The sequence below is a fragment of the Peromyscus maniculatus genome, chromosome 8 (assembly GCF_049852395.1).
Source record: "Peromyscus maniculatus bairdii isolate BWxNUB_F1_BW_parent chromosome 8, HU_Pman_BW_mat_3.1, whole genome shotgun sequence".
Classification (NCBI taxonomy): Eukaryota; Metazoa; Chordata; class Mammalia; order Rodentia; family Cricetidae; genus Peromyscus; species Peromyscus maniculatus.
Window position 1 is genome coordinate 94,847,272 of NC_134859.1, and position 19,541 is coordinate 94,866,812.

The 19,541-nt window shown below is 46.6% G+C and overlaps 1 protein-coding gene across 5 annotated transcripts in view; it reads left to right on the forward strand.

Moving 5' to 3' along the window:
• Positions 1 to 3,195: 3,195 nt before the first annotated feature.
• Positions 3,196 to 19,541, forward strand: part of Helz (helicase with zinc finger) — a 171,639-nt gene continuing 155,293 nt past the window's right edge. For 2 of the 5 annotated variants that reach the window (XM_076543593.1, XM_015994149.3), the window contains exon 1: positions 3,198 to 3,343. The gene's annotated coding sequence lies outside the window, so the exon portion shown is untranslated. Of the gene's footprint in view, positions 3,344 to 13,533; positions 13,556 to 19,541 lie in introns of those variants that run through there. The other 3 variants (XM_076543594.1, XM_076543598.1, XM_076543601.1) reach the window with 2 other exon arrangements.

The window sequence follows — 19,541 nt, forward strand, 5'->3', positions numbered from 1 at the left end:
CAAATTGTTAAACATAAATTGCCACATAATCCAGCTCTTCCACTCCCAGAGAACCGAAATTGCATGTTCATACAGACTTCCGCGGACAATTCAAGGCAACATGAATCACACAACTATAGCCAGAGAGCAGCAGCCGCCCAACTGCCCATCAACTGTGGGTGGACAAACACAACCTGCTACCTCTACACAAGGGTGCACTCTTCAGTGAGGGGCGCCACAACATGGCTGGGCCTTACTAGCTTTAGGCTTGCGGCGGGTGTGTGTGTGTGTGTGTGTGTGTGCTTGTCACGTGAGAGGCTCTGGGCTAGACCTGCATTACTGTAAACCAACCAGTCGACACAGAACATTAGGCTCGGAGAAAGGCGCTGGCCACAGTAGACACAGGTTCTAGAATATTCCGTTTAGGAAGGAGAGCTCTGAAGAGACACAAAGAAGGCAAGGGTGAAGGGCAGATCCCGGGGGTGGTGTGCTGGCTCAGCTTCCCACGGCTTTGGGTTGACCCCCAGCACACTGGAAGACCAGTGGTTCTCAGGTACTGGAGAAAGAATGGACGGGAGTGATTTTAAATGGGCACAAGGTGGGATGGCTATTCTCGGTTGTCAGCTTGACTACTGTCTGGAATGAACTACAATCCAGAAATCGAGGGCACACCTGTGTTTCAGATCTTGAGGCTAGAAGACTCAGATTTATTTTATTTATTTATTTATTTATTTATTTATTGGTTTTTTGAGACAGGGTTTCTCTGTGCAGCTTTGGAGCCTGTCCTGGAACTTGCTCTGTAGCCCAGGCTGGCCTCGAACTCACAGAGATCAGCCTGCCTCTGCCTCCCGAGTGCTGGGATTAAAGGTGTGCGCCACCATGCCCAGCTTTACACAGGATATTAATATCTAGGTCAGGATGACCTAAAATTCACTATGAAGCTCCCAGCTGGGCTCACATTGTTAGGTTTGGTGGCAAGTACCTTTACCCACTGAGCCGCCTTGCTGGCTTGAATTGAGTACTTCAAAGGAGGGAAGATAAATTCAGAACAAGGCTAGTGTGTCTTTGTTTTTGAAAAAGTAAGTCTGATTAGTTAAGAAATATCTGTCTTGAGATAAAGTAAGTGAAACTTTTTGCAACTTAAAAAACTTCACTGGGCAGCCAGCAGTGGTGGTGGGGCATGTATTTAATCCCAGCACTTGGGAGGCAGAGGCAGGCGAATCTTTGTGAGTTCGAGGCCAGCCTGGGCTACAAAGTGAGTTCCAGGACAGCCAGAGCTACCCAGAGAAACCTTATCTCAAAAAACAAAACAAAACAAAAAAACCTGCTGCGTGTACAGGCCAGCTGGCTCTCAGCTTTAGGTGACATTCTGCGTCTACCTCTTGTCCCTCAGCAGGGCATGTTGTGATGTCAGGTGCTGCACTGATGCCTCCAGCTTCCCATAGGTCCTGGGAACCCACACCAGGTTGGCAGGCCTGTGTGGCAAGCACTGGATCCACTGAGCTACCTCCTCAGCTGCTGTTTAATAGTATGTGTGTGTGTGTGTGTGTGTGTGTTTGGAGACAGGGGTCTCACTATGTATCCCTGGCTGACGTGGAACTCACAGAGGTCTGTCTGCCTGACTGCTCTGGTGAGTGGTGGGATTAAAGCAGTGGTTCTCAACCTTCCTAGGACTTTGGCCCTTTAATACACTTCCTCAGGTTGTGCTGACCCCCAACCATAAAATTAATTAATTAATTAATTAATTAATTAATATTTCACAACTGTAATTTTGCTACTGCTATGAATTGTAATGTAAATAGGTGACCCCGATTAAAGGGTTAAACCAAAATGCCTGTCCCTGTCTTTGGTTTTGTTTTGTTTTTTCTTTAGGTTTGCTTATTTTGTTTTCTGTGTGCGAATATTCTACCTGCATGTATATCTGTACACTACATGTGTGCCTGGGTGTTCGCAGAGGTAAGGAGAGGGCTGGAGTTACCAATGGCTGTGAGCTGCCACATGGGAGCTGGGAATCCAACCTGGGTTCTCTGCAAGAGCAACATATTTTCTTAACTAAATCATCTTTCGGTCTGGCTCAGCTTGGCTACATAGTAACTTCCTGGACTAACCATTGAGACTTTCTCAAAGCCAAAACCAAACCAAACCAAACCCAAAACAATGGCTGGGTTCTTGCTTTCATGATACCTTAAATTGATTTCAGTCCTCTCTGGAAAAGAAAAAGTGTTGTAATATCACTAATGGACATAGCGGCGCACACCTTGAATCCCAGCACTCGGGAGGCAGAGGCAGGCAGATCTCTGTGAGTTCGAGGCCAGCCTGGGCTACAGAGTGAGTTCCACGACAGCTAGGGCTACACAGAGAAACCCTGTCTTGAAAGACCAAAAAAAAAAAAAAAAAAAAACAAAAGAGAGAGAGAGAGAGAGAGAGAGAGAGAGAGAGAGAGAGAGAGAGAGAGAGAGAAACAAAACTAAACAAACAAACAAAAGGCCAGCAGGATGGCTCCTGGGTAAAGGTGCTTGCTGCCAAGCCTGGTGCCCTCTGTTCAATCTCTGCACCCCACATGGTGGAGGGAGAGGACTAACAGCTTCAAGCTGACCTCCACACTGTGCCACAAGCATATTTGTAGCAAGCTTTCTTCACAGTGTACAAAAAGATTATCCCACAACCCCCATCCTCAATCAATAAATGGAAGGGGAAAAAAAATCACTATTAGCTGATCATCACAGCAATTAATTCACACAAAGATCCTCAAGTTAACAGTTAACAGGTTGCTTCCAGTTTCAAAGTAGTTCTCCACAAGGGGCTTGGACATTTTAGTTTTGTTTTTTCTTTACAGCATGCTGGGAATGGAACTCGGGGCCTCAGAGATGCACCCGAATACTGAGTTATAGCCCCTACCCCTTAAGTTTACAAAGAGAAAATTTGCAGTGGGGGAAAAAAGCTGCAGACACCATTTTGACCAGTGATCAAAGTTCCCACAGGACAAACTGACATAGGTTGCCTCCTACTAGGATGCCTGGGGACTGGCTCTGTGTTCCTTAGGGAGTACCCTCCGTCCCCCAATGCATACAGCAAGTTATCAGGACAGAAGTATCAGATGTTCCTAATGGGAACAAAAGACACTCCTCCAAAATCTCAAGGCTGGGAATGGAAGGAAGAGAAAGAAACCCTTGTAGATAGTGGAGGGGAAAAAAAAACAACCCAGGAGAAGAGCCTGGAGTATAACTGAGTGTGAGTCCTCACGAGAGCACACACAAGCCTGGGCTTTGATCCTCAGAAACAGGACAGCAGGGTCACTGATCGCGCGCAGCAGAGGATATTGGTGCCAAGGTGGCAACCGGCAAAATCTGAAAACCATCTATGAGTGAGTAAACTGTATTGCACCAGGACTCATTTCCTGATGTTAATAATGCCTTTGTAATGAGGGGTTTGGGGGCACGTGGTGGTAGAGGCAGGTGGATTTCTGTGAGTTCTAGGCTAACCTGGACTATATAGAGAGTTCCAGGTTGGTCAGGGCTACATAATTGAGACACTGTCTTTAAAAAGAACAACAACAAGATTTGGAGTCTTTAGAATTTCTTCGGTTAGTCGGGTGTGGTGGCTCACACGGTATCCCAGCCACTCAAGGGGATTGGATCAAGTGTGAGAGACACCTCCCTGATTCACCCTGTGTGTTCCCGGCCAGGGAAGGAGACACAGTGAACCCTGTCTTGAAAAACAACAAAGAAACAAATGAAAAAAAATTTCTACTTTATCTCTGTTCTTTTTTTTGCCAAACCATCCTGGGCCTTATGACTGTTGCATGGGTTAGGTATATTTTATTTATATTCAAAATGATTTTATGCATTCCATATCTTAGAATGTATATCTGGCTGGCTGCGTGGACTTTTCTTCTCCTTTTTTTTTTTTTTTTTTAAATTTAGCTGCCTGCATTTCAGAAAGAATAATGGCTCTTTCTTTTGTTGAGATAAACTCTAATGTAGCCCAGGCTGGCCTCAAACTTGGCTACATAACTGAACTGATTCCCCTGTTCTCAGTGCTGGTATTACAAGTGTGCACCACCTTATCTGGTGGCTGCTGGTTTTGTGGGGGGGAGGGGGGGGCAGGAATTGAACCCAGGGCTTTGAGCAAGCCAGATGAGCATTCTGTCCCCTCACCAAGCAGCCCCAGCCCCGATACTAGTGTTTGTAACAACTCTTTGTTCTAGGGCAGTTTATTTATTCCTGTCAGCTGAATTCTAGCTGGGAAACAGGGGAAAAGAAAATGAATTGGGAGGTGTGCAACGAATTAGTATTCTAATGCAAGTTAAATTAGGTTAATCCGTGTGTGCGGTCTGTCTGTCTGTCTGCAGGTATGTGTGTGTAGGTCAGAGGTCAGATGCCATTGCTAGGCATCTTCTTAATTTCTACCTTTTTTTTTCCTTCAAATTTATTTCTTTATTATGTATACAGTGTTCTGCTTACATAGATCCCTTCAGGCCAGAAGAGGGAGCCAGATCTCATTACAGATGGTTGTGAGCCACCATATATGGTTGCTGGGAATTGAACTCAGGACCTCTGGAAGAACAGCCAGTGCTCTTAACCTCTGAGCCATTTCTTCAGACCCTTTTTCTACCTTTTTTTGTTTTTTAAAAATATTTATTTCCTTTTTGATGGGGTAGGGGCATGGGATTCTGTGCAACATGACAGTCAGAGAACAACGTGAGGGAATGGCTCTCCTCTCCCAGGGATGGAACTTGAATTGTCAACTTTGGCTCTAAGTACTCTTACCCACTGAGTCATCTTGAAAGCCCCGCCTTATTGTTACTTTCATTTTACATACACGGGTATTTAGCTTGCATGTATATCTGTATAGCATGTGTCTACCTGGTTCCTCTGAAAGCCAGAATAGGGTGTGAGATCTTCTGGGACTGAAGTTGTAGGAGGTTATGAGCTGCCATGTAGATTCTGGAAATGGAACCTGGGTCTATTTTTTTTTTTTTTTTTTTTTTGAGACAGGGTTTCTCTGTATAACAACCCTAGCTGTCCTGAAACTAACTCTGTAGACTAGGCTGGCTTTGAACTCACAGAGGTCCACCTGCCTCTGCCTCCAGAGTGCTGGGATTAAAGGTGTGCATAAGCACCACCCAGCATCCTGGGTCTATTTTTTGTGACCAAGTCTCTCACTCAACCTGGAACTTTCTCTCTTGGTGTGACTGATGCACTAGTAAGCTCCTGGGATCTATTTGACTCTGCCTCCAAGCCCCAGGGGTCACAGGCACCATCTTCCACTCCAAGCTTTTCTCCTGGGTGCTGGGGATTGGAACTCAGGTCTCCAGGCTTGCACACCAAGCCCTCTACCCACTGAACCATCTCGAGAGACCTTTCATTGGGAAAATCTCAGTTATGCTTTAAGTGGCAGTCTTGGGACCACCTGAAGGCCTAAAGGATGTTAGATCTGGGGTTGGGGAGCCTAGGAGACAGGGGATGTGTTCAGAGAGGAGGAAATGGAGCATCTGCAAGGATGCTCTGGAAAATAGAAATGAAAGATAAGAATCCTGGGTAAACCAGCTGTGGCGACACATACCTCTAACCCTAGTACTTAGGATCACGGATGGGTGGCAGCCTGAGGTACCTAGTGAGAATCTGTCTCAAAATGATGATGATGATGATGATGATTATTCAAGCAATGGGTAAGAACAGGGTTTTTTCCAACTTCTTGAGGCTCCTGCTGAACAGGGTTAAGTGAAGCGAAGGAGAAGTAGCCAATGAGAGAGAGAGGAGGAGAGGGCAATCATGGTTCCATTTCTGCTGCTGTGATAAAATACCCCCAACAAAAAGCAAGTTAGGGGAGAAAGAGTTTATTTAGCTTGAAACCCCAGGCGCCACAGTCCAGGGACACAAACCAGAGAATGGTGCTGCCCACTTTCAGGCTGGGTCTTCTCAATCAATTAATACCCCCCCCAGACACGCCCACAGGCCAGGTTGATCTTCACTATTTCTCATGGAAGCTTCCTTTCCAGGTCATTCTAGGCTGTGTCCAGTGGACAATTAAATCTAACCATCGCAGTGGCCAAGTGGGGGCAGACCAGAAATAGCAAGAGAACCGGGAAGGCTCGGGGCTGCTTTGGTTTGCTTTGTGCTGGCTCTGGTCCCTGGGTGGGAGCCTTTTCCTCATCTCCAAGGAGAGTTCTAGCAAGGACAGCTTTATTTGATGTAAAAGAAAAAAAAAAGGAAAGAAAGAAAAAACCAACACCATCCACTTCTCATTGTTATTTGTGGTGTTAGAAACTCTCTTGAGTTCAAATAAAGCCTTCATATAACTCAATCAGGCGAGTAAAGATGCTTCAAGGGCCAGAAGGGAAAAAAAGAAAAAGAAAAAGAAAAACAGGCTGCACTGAAAAGAAATCCAATTGTGGGCACGGAGGCATTTTAATAACTACTGATAAATCAGCCGGTGGTTCTGGTCTGTCTTCTAGGACACTAGGAGTCCCTATTATGTGAAGGGCTATTGTTACGGCTCTGAGGAGGTCTGGTGACTGCTGGGCGAGCTGGTCGCGAGGCTTTTGTGTCGGTCAATTTGTTTGTATTTGTTTCCTTTCCTCTTTTGACCGGGGAGAAGACGACTCCATGGGTTAAGTGTTTGCTATGCGGGCATGAGGACCTGGGTTCAGATCCTCAGCACCCACGTGTCAAGCAGAGCATGGCTGTTACCTATAATCCCAGTGAAGAGGAAGATTCCTGGAGCTTGCTGGCCAGGTATTTTAGCTGGATTAGCCAACCAGGGTTACATGGTGGAACCCTGTTTCAAAATCCAAAAACATGACGAACAATGTGTGTGTGAGCATGTGCACGTACGTACATGATCAGCTTTTGGGAGTAGATTCTTCTCCGTTGGCTCCCAGGAATCAAACTCACATTGTCACACTTGTCAACAAGTGTCCTTACCAAGCCATCTCACTGCCTCTCTCATGCTTTTTTTTTTTTTTTTTTTTAATGTGTTTGCTGCATGTATGTCCGTGTACCACGCATATGCCTCAAATCCAGAGGAGGCCAGGAAAAGACATCCGATCCTCTGGGACTGGAGTTACTGATAAGCCACCATGTGGTTGCTGGGAACTGAACCTGGGTCCTCTGTAAAAGCATCGAGTACTCTTAACCAATGAGCCATCTCTCCAGTCCTACCCCTCACTCCGTTTTTAGAGAAAAGATTTCACTCTAGCCCAGGATGGCCTGAAATTCACTATGTAGCCCTAGGCTGGTGTCAAACTCATAGCAGTACTCCTGTTGGGCATTTGGTCTCACACTCCTGCCTCAGCCTTCTGAGTGTTGTGATTATAGGCATGTGTCAATCAAAATACATGGCTTGTTGTATGTGCTGCTACAGGGTTAATCCAAGCTAAAGAAAGTGATGGAGTATAGGGTGTGTGTGTGTGTGTGTGTGTGTGTGTGTGTGTGTGTGTGTGTGTGAGAGAGAGAGAGAGAGAGAGAGAAAGAGAGAGAGAGAGAGAGAGAGAGAGAGAGAGAGAGAGAGAGAGAGATGAATTCTACACCTATAACCAACTGCTTGGCAAACTGCCCTCTCACCTCTTTTAAAACAAAAATGTGTTGCGGTCAGTGTGTTTTAATAGGCTAGGCAGTCTGATCACAGTGCCTGGGTCTAGATGCAGAGACACCATGACGTTAGGACTTTCTCATTACCCTTTCACTGCTTTGATTAATTTTGTTGTTGTTGTTTTTTGTCCTCTCTGTAAAGGACAGTTTGGAGTACTCAGTAGTCATTTCCTGGGAGTCACTACAGGCACGTGACCATGGAACCTTTCATTTAAACTTAACTATTAAAAAGCATTCAGGTTTTGATTTGCAAAATATCTGCCAGTTTGGGATTTTTGAAATTGGCATGGGCAATCTACCACAGTGAGTCCTCATGAGTGGAGTGGAGCAGATTTCTATAAACAAAACAAGCTGCAGTCTCACCAGCCTTCTGTAGAAATGTTTATGTCTGAAGAGAGGGCCTCCAGCTCTGCCCGGTTATCAGAGGAATCTTCAAAGCTATGAATGAAGTCCTCTATGGACCAGCATCGGAACTCTCGAGTGCATATTTCACCCAAACACATCTTTTTACCCCATATGCCTGCAAGGTCAGAAGAAGGGGTTGGAGAATTGGTGTCACGGACAGTTGTGAATCTTGTGGGTGCCGGGAACTGAGCCCGGGTCCTCCGCTAGAGCAACACGCATTCTTAACCACTGAGCCATCCCTTTAGCCCTTCAAGGCAGGCTTTGTTGTTTTTGCTTTTTTGTTTTCCAAAACAGTTTCTCTGGCTGTCCTGGAACTCACTCTGTAGCCCAGGCTGGCCTTGAACTGGGAGATCTGCCTGCCTCTGCCTCCTGAGTGCTGGGATTAAAGGTGTGCGCCACCACCGTACTACCGCTTGGCTCTTTGTTTTAAATTATATTTTTGAGACAGGGTCTCTCTATGCAGTCCTGGCTGTCCTGCAGTTTGCCATGTAGACCAAGCTGGCAAAGTAGGGTTTTGTTTTGTTTTTCGAGACAGTGTTTCTCTGTAGCTCTGGCTGTCCTGGAGCTGGGAGATCTGCCTGCTTCTTCCTCCTGAGTGCTGGGATTGAAGGTGTGCAGCACCACCTCCCCTGCAAAGCAGGATTTTTAAAGACCTAAAACACACCTTTTAGGTGAGAGTGGGTGGGTGGTGTATGCACCTGCCTGTGTGGGTGTGTATGCGTGGGACACATGTATATGAGTGCATGTGGAGGCTGGAAACTGAGACAACACCACCTTCCTCTATTGTTCTCTAGACTGACTTTTTTTTTTTTTTTGCATCAGGGTTTCTCCCTGAACCCGGAGACTGGCCTGGAACTCACAGTGATCTGCCTGCCTCCACATCCTGAGTGCTAGGCTTCAAGGTATGTGCCACCATACCTGGCAAATGTAGGTTTGTTTTTGTTTTTTGTTTTTGTTTTTTTTTTTAGGTGAAGAAAAAGAAAAGGCTTTAAATCCCACAACAATTGAGGGACAGAGTATTTTGTTATTTCTGCCTCCCAGGAAGGAAACTACACGTGAAGAGCTGAGGTCTGACCTTGCCTGGTGTCACTCTGGTCCACAGGGACAGCGTGAAGCACAGTCTGGGCTTCTGTTTCTGATGCTAAGGTTTCGGGTCCAGTTCTGGAAACCTGCTCCAGACTCGTTCTGGGGGTACGGACGTCGCCTTGGAGTCAGTGGCGGTGTCCTATCTGACAGTTCTGTGGTTGCTATTTCCTTCCTGCTCTGCTGATTCTAGACCCCAGGAAGCCTGGCTTCCTGTCAGGGACAGCTAAAGGGCAGACTGCAGAGCTGCAGACTCAGCAGTGCAGCGGGGCTGGGTGTGCAAAAGCCTGCAGAGGGTCAGCGGCAGCCGTGTGCAAACACACCCCATACCCACACAGTGCGCACCTAACTGGAACATATCCACATACTATGCACACACACACACACACACACACACACACACACACACACACACACACACATATACAATGAGCATGCTGAACACAGGCATGCACATACTCACTGAAGTACACAGAAGTATACAAGGAAGACATACACACATGTACACACACACACACACACACACACACATACATCAAGCACATCCGAATAAGAGAGAGAAGGTCATTGGTGATCAGACACAAACAAGAACTTGAAAGCAAGAAACAGGAACCAGTCCTGGATAGGTTAAGGCACTTGGGAAATTCTGTAAATTCTTGCTTCTCTCCAGCAAGGTTTCTGTCTTCATGGGCAAGGAGAAAATATTTTTGTTTCTTTTGTTTGTTTGAGACAGGGTTTCTCTGTGTAACAGGCTGTCCTGGAACTCGTTTTGTAGACTGGGCTGGCCTCACACTCACAGAGACCCACCTGCCTCTGCCTCCCAAGTGCTGGGATTAAAGGTGTGCACCCCTACTGCCCAGCAATCTTTTTGTTTCTTGAACATACTTTCTGAGTTTAAATTTTCAATTTAGTTTTTTTTTTTTTTTCCTTCGAGACAGGGTTTCTCTTGTGTAGCTTTGCACCTTTCCTGGAACTCACTTGGTAGCCCAGGCTGGCCTCGAATTTACAGAGATCCGCCTGCCTCTGCCTCCCGAGTGCTGGGATTAAAGGCGTGCGCCACCACCGCCCGTCGAAAGATTTATTTATTTATTATGTATACAGCATGTATGACCAGAAGAGGGCAATAGACCTTATTACGGATGGTTGTGAGCCACCATGTGGTTGCTGGGAATTGAACTCCGGACCTCTGGAAGAGCAGTCAGTGCTCTTAACCTCTAAGCCATCTCTCCAGCCCCTCAATTTAGTTTTTAAATTGAGAAGAAATTCCAGCTTTTGAGATTTTTTTGTTTTGTTTTGTTTTTTGTTTTTCAAGACAGGGTTTCTCTGTGTAGCTTTGCACCTTTCCTGGAACTCACTCTGTAGACCAGGCTGGCCTCGAACTCAAAGAGATCCGCCTGCCTCTGCCTCCCGAGTGCTGGGATTAAAGGCGTGTGCCACCACCGCCCGGCTAATTCCAGCTTTTGTTGTTACTGTATTTCTGTTTGTTCGTTTGGTGTGAGCCTAGTCTGGTCTTAAAGACTACAAAGTTAAGGAAATTAGGAATTTCATTTAAGTAACTAAATAATTTCTTGCAAAGCTGGGGATTGAACCCAGAGTTTTGTGCATATTAGGCAAATGCCCTACTAAAAACTTGGCTATTTTTAGGCTGGCCATTGTGGCACATGCCACTGATCCCAGCATTAGGGAAGCAGAGGAAGGCTAGCTAGTGAGTTCAAGGACAGCCTGGTCACCATACTGATCTCCAGACTGGCCAGTGTCACAAGTAAGACTCTATCCAAGCAAGAACACTTAATTACTGTTAAGTTCACAGCTCAGCAGTATTTCAGGCACACCTGTAGCTGGAGCGTTTTCTCTCCAGGTCCCGCCAAGTCTCGGCAGTCCCTTAGCCCACTTATAAAATAAACATACAAACGCTTATATTATTTAAACTGCTTGGCCATTAGCTCAGGCCTATCATTGTCTAGCTCTCACTCTTATATTCAGCCCATTTCTATTAATCTATACTTTACCACGTGGCTCATGGCTTACTGGTGCCTTACATCTTCCTTGTCCTGGCGGCGGCTGCAGGCAGTCTTCTCCTTCCCTTCCTGTTCCCTTAATTCTCCTCTCTGTTAGACCCGCCTATACTTCCTGTCTGGCTACTGGCCAATCAGTGTTTTGTTTATTAACATATTTGCCATACAGAACATCCCACAGCACAACCCACAATCATTACTGTACCCCCATCATCCCTAGCTAACGCCAAAACACTTTTATCACAAAGGAAGACCCTGTACCCATTCAACAAGACTGCCTCCTCCCTGTCCCAGCCCCTAGCCCCACATCAACTTTGTAAGACGACTGCCCTTCCCGCCTACTCTGGGGCTGGCAGATAGATGGTGGTCACATCGCAGTTACCACTGCTTTCTCTCCAGCTAGACTGAGATGCCCTCCTGACCAGGAGCAGGGAAGACCCAACCTTGCTCACAGGGTCTTTTACTGCAGTCGGTACCTCGTCTCCCAGATAATTTTCCTCAACGATAATGTGTTAGGGGAACAGTAGATCAGTTAGGAGCCACCCTGCAGGACCTTCCAGCATAAAAGAAGGTAACCTGTGTTGAAGTGTGAGCGTGGTAATGACTCTGTGTGCACAGGTGTGGAAACCATGTGACTCTGTCCACATTGAGTCCAGCATTTAACAACATTTTTTAATCCCCTCCCTCCCCAGACAGGGTTTCTCTGTGTAGCCCTGGTTGTCCTAGAACTCAACTCGATCCACCTGCTTCTACCCCCCAGTGCTGGTTTTAAAGGTGTATGCTACCATGACCTGCTCCACTTTTAAACGTTTTTATTGTGAAATCTGATTCCTTTAATGAAAAGTGTGTGAAATACAGCTCACTGTTTTATCGCACAGCAGAGTCATGCTACAAAACTTTTGTTCAAGAACTACACCATCACCAGATGTGGAGGTAGCACATGCCAATAATCTCAGACCTTTGGAGGCTAAGACAGGAGGATCACAAGTTTGAGACCAACCTGGACTACCTAGAAAGACCTTGTCTCAAAAAAAAAAAAAAAAAAAAAAAAAAAAGACCCTCCAGCCAAAACCAGAGCAAACAAACAAAAGAAGGCCCCAAAGCAAGAGCCGAGTACAATAAACAAATACTTGCAAGCGTTGAAGAATTCTTATCCATGTCCTTGACTTCCCGCTGGAGGCAGCCATGGGCCTCCAATTTTTGGGGTCATTGTCTTGCTAAACATGAGCAATTTTTTTGTATTTTGGTTTTGTTTGCATTCTGAACTTCATATTTGAGGATTTACTGCCTGGTGCAGCTGGAGTATGTGCCCCAACAGTTTGGAAAACTCCTTCGTGTTTACTGTTTAATGAATGTAAACCAGTCTCTCATCCTTCCTTCCTCTCTCTCTCTTTCTTTTTCCTTCCTCCCTCCCTTCCTTCCTCTTTCCTTCCTTCCCTCCCTCCCTCTCCCCTTTCTTTCTTTTTCTTTTTTTTTTTTTCGAGACAGGGTTTCTCTGTGTAGCTCTGCATCTTTCCTGGATCTCACTCTGTAGACCAGGCTGGCCTTGAACTCACAAAGATCCGCCTGGCTCTGCCTCCCGAGTGCTGGGAATAAAGGCATGTGCCACCATCGCCCGGCTCTCTCTTTCTTTCTTGATTTTTCGACACAGGCTTTCTCTGTGTAGTCCTGGCTGTTCTGGAACTCGATCTGTAGAGCAGGCTGGCCTCGAACTCACAGAGATCCACTGGCATTAAAGGCATGCGAATCCACCACCCAGCACTGTGAACCATCTTAATGGCTGTTTTTCTCTTTTTTTTCTGGTGGTGCTGAGGATCGAACCCAGAGCCTCACCTAGGCTGGGTGAGGGGTTCCAGTGAGGAGCTGTCCCCCAGGCTTGAACATGTCTTGTGATGCACAGGTTTCTGCTGAACTCCTCTCTAGATTATTGTTCACCTTTAGTAAACACTGGTCAATGGTTTGCTAAGACACCTTCACCCATTTTAACTCCCACCAGTTATATCTGAGAGATTCCTTGCTTTATATCCTCAGTACTACTCTTCCTGGGACTGACTGTCCTGGGAGGAACAAGATATTCTGGAGAGACATGTCCCATCCCCTTGGCTATCAGATCATTTAAACAATGGCCCTCAAGGAATTGGGATCTCATGCTGGGTGAAGAAGGCTCCTGCTGCCAGTCAGATGGAAACTTGCCTCCCACAAAGATTTCATACAGTTCTGACATCATCCGACCCCCTTGTAGGAGAGACAATGATGGTGGGTGGGTCCACACCTTGACCAGGAATGTTTGGCCTACATACCTCTTGTCCTCTGTTGAAACCTCTGTCAGGGCACTGAAGATGGACTGGGGGGGGGGTGTCACTGGGCTGCGGCTTTATATGTTCTTCCCATGCCTCCTCTCTCTGCCATTCATCACGGTGGAGGACGATGGTCAAGCCTGGCTGTTAGGACTCTGACCCAAACATCTGCAGTACCGTCGAGGTTAGAGTCAGTCTTTTTCATTCTAGACCTCATACGGGGGAGGTGCAGTGACGGCTCATCATGGCTTTAGTTTTTATTACTAGTGAGGCCAAGTACTTATAGTTACTGGTCATTTGGCTATTCTTTCTGATAAAATGCCTGTGCCGGGTGCTGGTGGTGGTGGTGGTGGCAGCGGCGGCAGTGGCAGTGGCGGCGCATGCCTTTAATTCCAGCACTCAGGAGGCAGAGGCAGGCAGATCTTTGTGAGTTCCAGGCCAGCCGGGTCTACAGAGCAAGATCCAGGAAAGGCACAAAGCTACACAGAGAAACCCTGTCTTGAAAAACCAAAAGAAAAAGAAAAAAAATGTTTTACTTGCTCTGTAGACCAGGCTTGCCTCACTCTTTTTGGGGGTTGGGAGGTTGGGGTGGGAGTTGGGGAGAGGACTGGGTCTCAATATGTAGCCCTGGCTGTCCTGGAACTTGCTATGTAGAGTAGGTTGGCCTCAAACTCACAGAGATCAGCCTGCCTCTGCCTACCTAGTGCTGGCGTTGTGGGCCACCACGCCTGACTTGTAGGGCATTTTCTATATTAATGATTGATATGGGTGGGCTCAACCCACTGTGGGCAGTACCATCTCTGGCAGGTGATCCTGGATGGTATAAGAAAGCAGGCTGAGGGCTGGAGTAATGGCTCAGAGGCTAAGAGCACCGACTGCTCTTCCAGAGGTCCTGAGTTCAATTCCCAGCAACCACATGGTGGCTCACAGCCATCTGTAATGAGATCTGGTGCCCTCTTCCGTATACATAATAAATACATCTTAAAAAACAAAACAAAACAAGAAAGCAGGCTGAGCAAGCCATGGAAGATCAAGCCATCACACCAACAGCATTCCTCCATGGCCTCCGCTTCAGTTTCTCCCCTCGAGTTCCTGCTGTGGCTTCTCTCAATGAACTGACTCAGGATAATCGTCAGATAAATAAACCCTTTCTTTCCCTAGCTGCTTTTAGTCCTAGTGTCTTATCACAGCACTAGAAAGCGAACTAGGACACAGCGTTTTTTCTGTTTACCTTTCGGAAACTCTTATTTTCTGGCTGAGTTGCATCATTTTCTGAGAATGTACTCTATTTGATTTGAATCATTTGACATTTGCTGGCACTTGTTCTACCTCTAGCATCAAAAACATTCCTCGTGCAACTGAGAATGTGTGAGCTGCATCTGGGGTGCCCTGTCCTGTACGGGTCCAGTTGGTTCAAGTGTGCTTATCCATATGTTCACACTTGCTAATTCTGTCCTAACAGTTAGGGACAGATAATTTTGTCCTAACAGTTAGAGATAGAGATAATGTCTACTCTAACTGCAGATTTTCCTGTATTCCTTCTTGCAATTCCACCTTCTTTCTGTTGCTTTGCTTTGAGTCTATCCATATAAGTACACAAAAACTTAGAATTCTTTTTTTTTTTTTTTTTTGGTTTTTCGAGACAGGGTTTCTCTGTGTAGCTTTGCGCCTTTCCTGGAACTCACTTTGGAGACCAGGCTGGCCTCGAACTCACAGAGATCTGCCTGCCTCTGCCTCCCGAGTGCTGGGATTAAAGATGTGTGCCACCACCGCCCGACAAAATGGAATTCACTCTTTTTTTTTTTTTGGTTTTTCGAGACAGGGTTTCTCTGTGTAGCTTTGTGCCTTTCCGGGGACTCACTTGGTAGCCCAGGCTGGCCTCGAACTCACAGAGATCTGCCTGGCTCTGCCTCCCGAGTGCTGGGATTAAAGGCGTGCGCCACCACCGCCCGGCTTAAAATTTTTTTTTTTGGTTTTTCGAGACAGGATTTCTCTGTGTAGCTTTTTGTCTTTCCTTGAACTCACTTGGTAGCCCAGGCTGGCCTCGAACTCACAGAGATCCACCTGGCTCTGCCTCCCGAGTGCTGGGATTAAAGGCGGGCACCACCACCGCCCTAGAATTCTTATACCTCCTGGTTAATTGACTATATTGTCATCATTATGGTTTGTTTGTTTGTTTTTGAGACAGAGTTTCTCTGTGTAGCTTTGCGCCTTTCCTGGAACTCACTCTGTAGACCAGGCTGGCCTGGAACTCACAGAAATCCACCTGGCTCTGCCTCCTGAGTGCTGGGATTAAAGGCGTGAGCCACCACCACCCGGCATGGTTTGGCTTTTTAAGAAATCATTTATTTTTATTTTATGTGCATTGATGTTTTGCCATGGGTGTCAGATCCTCTGGAACTGGAGTTACAGACAGTTGTGAGCTGCCATGTGAGTGCTTGGAATTGAACCTGGGTCTTGGAAGAGCAGTCAGTGCTCTTGACATAGAACCATGTCTCCAGCCACCCCCTCCCCCCATTTTCTTTTCTTTTCTTTCTTTTTTTTTTTGAAATCTCATGTAGCCCAGGCTGGACTTGAACTCCCGATTCTCCTGCCTTCACTTCAAGGTGCTGGGATCACAGGTGTGCACCAACATGCCTACTTGGTATTGGTGATGGAACTCCGCATCCTTGGAAAGCATGTTACAACTGAGCCACACTCCCAGCCGGTTGTATTCTTCTTTATTTCTACTGATCTTTCTTTTTCATTCTTTCTTTCCTTTTCTTTTTTTTAAAGATAAGGTCTCTCTACATAGCTCTGGCTGTCCTGGAACTCACTAATGTAGACCAGGCTGGCCTCGAACTCAGAAATCCAACTGCCTTTGCCTCTAGACCATTATTTTTTCTTTTCTTTTTTTAAAAATTTATTTCATGTGCATTGTGTGAAGGTGTCAGGTCCCTGAACTGGAGTTACAGACAGTTGTGTGCAGTCATGTGGGTGCTGGGAATTGAACCCTGGTCCTCTGAAGAGCAGTCAGTGCTCATAACCACTGAGCCATCTCTTCAGCCCCCATTATTTTTTCATAGCCATCCTGTTTCCACCTTCTGATGACAGAATTACAGGTAGTCCACCATGCCCACTGGGTGTTATTGGAGTTTCTGGGGACCCTATCCTTCATGCTTGCTTTAACTGCTGAGCCATCTTCTCAGTGCCTATTTGCAGAATTTTTCTAGAAACAACTTTAGGGCTATAATGAGGTTCTCTTCCTCTGCAGGTGTAAACAAATAGCCCATTATGTTAGGTGAAAATGCCTTGTTAAAAAAAAAAGCAGGGACAGAATTATGGCTTATGTGTAGGAATACTGCAATTTTAAATACGATGGAGAGACAGTGGCAACTCACCACACTTGTCACAGGAACACGGGTGTGTGTGTGTGTGTGTGTGTGTGTGACACATTCAGAAGCGAGTGGAGAATCCAAAGCATTGGAAACAAAGGTGTGAGCCATGTAGCTTCTCAGATGGTACAGGTTGTGGGCTGAGATGGGTGATGCAGGATGATCGAGAGTTCCAGGCTAGCCTGACTTTCATAGTGGGAAGAGAGTGTGGGTCTATAACCCGGGCACTGGAGAGCAGAGCCATGCAGGTTCTGAAGGCTTCCTGTCCAGTTGGTCTACCGGAAACAGAGAGCTTTGGGGTCCACAAGAGAGGATGATATCTGATGTTCCCCTTTGGCCTTACCATGTGAATGTACAGATGTGTCCGTGCACACATACATACCACATACGCCAATCAGTCAAAGAAATGAACTGAACTGCAGGCTGGTGAGCCTGGTAGCATATACTTGTAATCTCACCACTTGGGGAGGCAGAGGCAGGACGAGCAGGAGTCAAGGTCACTGTTGGCTGGATGGCAAGTTTCTGGCCTGCCTGTGCTAAAAGAGACCTATCTCAGAGGAAGAAGGGGAAGAGAGGAGGAAGAAAAGGAAGACATCGAGTTCTAAGAACAATGGGTTTGAAGCATCTATGAGAAATACCAAGAAGCTGTTGGATAGAATCTCACATTCAGGGGAAAGTGTGAGTGTCCGAGTGATCCAGCAATCCCTTTGTGGTGGGAAGATTTAAATTTAGGAGAGATTTAAGACTAGACAATGCAATTGAAGAAGAGAGGCCTAAAGACTGAGACTTGGCATTCTTCACACTAAGTAGGTGTGGCCATGGGTGATGGAGGAGAGAGAAGATGGAGAAGAGGGATGTGAGGGTGGATTCAGTGCTGCTCTTGTTGGCAGCTCAGAAACAGAAGAGAACCAGGTTAACAGCAGCCGAGCCCCGCAGCATGGTTCCCATTGGGTCCCTAGCGGAATGTGATCAGTGGGTCAGTCCACTTCAGACATCAGCACTCCATCTCCTTACCACCGTGTGCTGATAACAGTTTGTCATTAATTCCACAAATATTTGCCAAGTATCTATGTTCATGTCTTCACTCTGAAGATAATAGAAAACAGATGTGAGTGGGTCAGATGATAATAAAACAAACTGATAAGACAATTTCTAATGACAGTAGTAGAATCGAGTGACCTGCTTCATTTAAGGGGATCACAAAGGTCCTCTTGGAGGTGTAGACAGAAATTTCTCAGGTGCTGCCTTGCCCCAAGGTGCAGATGAATCTCTCCCACCTGCGGTCCCACAGCTGCTTATAAAATAATTACTCTCGAGGCTTATATGAATTACAAACTGTATGACCTATGTATGGCTCAAGCTTCTGCTAGCTAGCTTTTATAACTTAACTCAACCCATTTCTATTAATCTATATGTTGCCACGTGGCAGTGGCTTTATAGGTCTGCTGATATCTTGTTGCTCCTTGGGCTGCAGGTTCGCATCTCCCCCGCTCTGCCCTTCTCTCTGTCTGTCTGCTTGGACTTCCTGCCTGGCTGTAAGCTTTCTTGCCATAGGCCAAAAGAGCGTTATTTATTATCCAATGGGAGACACACATATTCACAGCATACAGAAAGACATCCCACAGCATGGAGGAGTGACAGGAACCAAGACCTGAACAATGAGAAGACATTGACTGACAGGTGGAGGAAAATAGTTTTCTCAGGGGAGGAAAGCTTGGGGTGATGTAGGGAAGAAGGAGGTCACTCTGGTCTCATCACGGAGGAAAGGAAGACTGGACAATCTCATTGAGCTCATAGGCCATGGCTGGGAACTTAGGATCATCCCAAATATGATGTGGAAGCCTTAAGGGGGAGTCACATGGTTTGCATTCCACAAATGTCACTGAGTTGGTCAGATGGACGTCAGAATTTAAGGGGCAGGGAGAGTTAGGAGGCCCTTTTAGTCCAGGTAACAGGTGGCATCTGGGACAAGAACCTGCTAGAACACACACCAGAGGCACTGACATAAATGGAGTCTATCTTTGGGCCAAAGCTTTTCTAAAGCGAAGAAAGACTACCTACCAAAGAGGCAGTTTGGCAGGCACAGCTCTTGCTCTTCGGTTGATTACTTACTTACAAGGAAGCTCAGATCGCCCACTTCAAGTTGCCAATCATTACATTAGTGCATCCTAGTGGCTTAAGAAATGCAGGAACTGGAGGAGGAGCAACTGGGGTACCCTGGAAACAGGACTTGGGAGCTTTCATTTGCAGGGAGAGCAAAGGGGCCGGTGGGGGACACTTTTGACCACTCTAGAGGTGTCCAGAGCTCTAGGCTCCAGTTCCCAATACTGGAGACTGGCAGAAGCTCTGAAAAGTGGTGACTCAGGGGAGGTTCCTCCCCTGACCGCCTCTTCCTAGTCCGCTGGGAATGACTCACCTGCTCCCTCCCTCAAGAGTGACCCCGGGGCCAATCCCTTAATGAGTCCACACCTCACCCTTTTCTTCAGGCTGGTACAATAGACTGGTGGAGCTTTTGGCTCCCTAGGGGCAGAGGTTGTCAGCAATCACCCAGGTAGCTCCAGACAGACACCTGGTGGGATCCGGAGGTGCCTGAAAAAGGCAAACCCAAGACCCTCCCCTTGCACCGAAAAGATGGTGTGTACGTGCCAATGCCTGTGCTCACGATTTCTTCGAATTTGCAGAGCCATTTAGTATCATTTTGTTCGCAAGCTTTGGTTTGTTGGGGAATAACACCTCCCCCACCCCCCACCGCGGCTGGGGATTAAAACCTCGCGAAAGCTAAACACAGGATCTACA